The sequence below is a fragment of the Salvelinus sp. IW2-2015 genome, linkage group LG8 (assembly GCF_002910315.2).
Source record: "Salvelinus sp. IW2-2015 linkage group LG8, ASM291031v2, whole genome shotgun sequence".
In the NCBI taxonomy this organism is placed as follows: Eukaryota; Metazoa; Chordata; class Actinopteri; order Salmoniformes; family Salmonidae; genus Salvelinus; species Salvelinus sp. IW2-2015.
Window position 1 is genome coordinate 10,967,370 of NC_036848.1, and position 1,718 is coordinate 10,969,087.

Below are 1,718 nucleotides of genomic sequence, written 5' to 3' on the forward strand. Positions count from 1 at the left end.
GTCTGAGCTGAAACACACGTCATACTGCACGCCTGAGTTAGATTTAGAGTAAGACCAACTTCCGTCGGCTTTGGATGGGTTTGCACACCATGTGTAATGTTGTACATAGTCTATATTACTCATGTTAAATAAGAATGTATACTATTTCACGTGTTATTATCATTTCACTTGTTAGAATACTAGGATAAACTCCAGTATCGTGTTGGACATTCACTACCCGAAATGCCTGTGTATTAAAAGGACACGCGTTCTAGTCATGGCAAAACACAGGGAAAGTAGGTGAAGGAAAGTCAACCTAACATAATGAAATATGTGTTCAGATAGTAATGTTTTGATAACAATGACAGAAGCCATAACAAAGGCACACATTGATGTACAGAGCTCAAGAGGTAAACATTGTGATATTGTCAAGATTGCTGAAATATTTTTCTCTAACGTAAATGACCACTTTGCATCTATTCCATTACACCAGTGACAAGAATCCATCCAAAAAAGAACAATGCCCCTAATTAGCAAAGAGCAAGAACGGTTGCTGCACCATGGACAGCACTTGGTAATACTTTACCTTAGGGAAGAAATATACACTTTGAAATGGATAAATATACAGCACGGACCTTTAGGCTGACAACGTCAATAGTAATCGTGTATGATTAAGCTGCAACATGATGTAACTGTATATTTCCAAAACATTGTATGTACACTGTCTATTTTCTCAAAATACCCTACATACAATGTGTAATGTGATTTGACAGATTTCACATTCAGATTACACATTCCTGAAGCGCAACACTATTGTACAGCGCCATAGAAGTCAAATCATATGTTATAGATCATTAATACGAATCCTCAGCTCTGAAGTATAGCATGCTTTCAGAACCACGGACAGCAAAACTCGCTCAATGAAGAAAGAAGGCCATACGCACAGTGCAAAACAAAACCAATGTATGGATGGATTTTTTCAAGGTAAGAGTAACTTATAAAACAATATTATTTGCCTGCAAGGAGATCAGTGGAGTAATTCAGATATAATTCAACAGAAAAATAGTCAATAGATCTTACCTCCTCTTTGTTGGGTAATGTCTGAGTCCTGTTAAACGTGTCATTTCCATTAATACTGATCAGTTCCGTTCTAGCATCTGCAGGTGGAATACCGGAGCGGGGAAACCACTACGTCACTCTTCAGTGTGTCTGAACTGTAACACACGTCATACTGCTGAGTAGATTTAGAAGTAAGACCAGCTTCCGTCAGGTGTGTTGGTGATCACTGGGGCGCTGTACCTTCTGAAACTGTCCTCTGTCCTGTGGCATTTTACAGCTATTAAACTGATGAGGCTCAGTAAAAATATCACTGACACCGAGGCAATGGCGATCAGCAAATACAGGTTCAAATCAGAGAAGTTCTCCTCCTTTCTCGGCACATTTCTGAATTGAGTCTGGATTTCACCTGTACTTTCAACCACCACTAACATCATAGACACAGTCGCTGACAGTGAGGGTTCTCCGTATACAGAAACCAACACGACCAACGGGTGAGTTTTCAGGTCATTGTCACTCATTCTCCTCTTAGTCCTGTTCCCCGGTGCTGGTTCCGATTCGGAAGAGGTTGGTTTCCCTTGGGCTCAGAGATGTGATAAGAAAGCAGCGCATTGTAGCCAGAGTCGGCGTCTACAGCCTGATCTTGGCCACAAAGTAAGCCCGCTTCAGCAGAATAGGGACGT

At 40.9% G+C, this 1,718-nt stretch overlaps 1 pseudogene; it reads right to left on the reverse strand.

The window, feature by feature from the left end:
- Nucleotides 1-505: 505 nt before the first annotated feature.
- The window catches only part of LOC139028106 (protocadherin alpha-2-like), a 2,520-nt pseudogene continuing 1,307 nt past the window's right edge, over nucleotides 506-1,718 (reverse strand).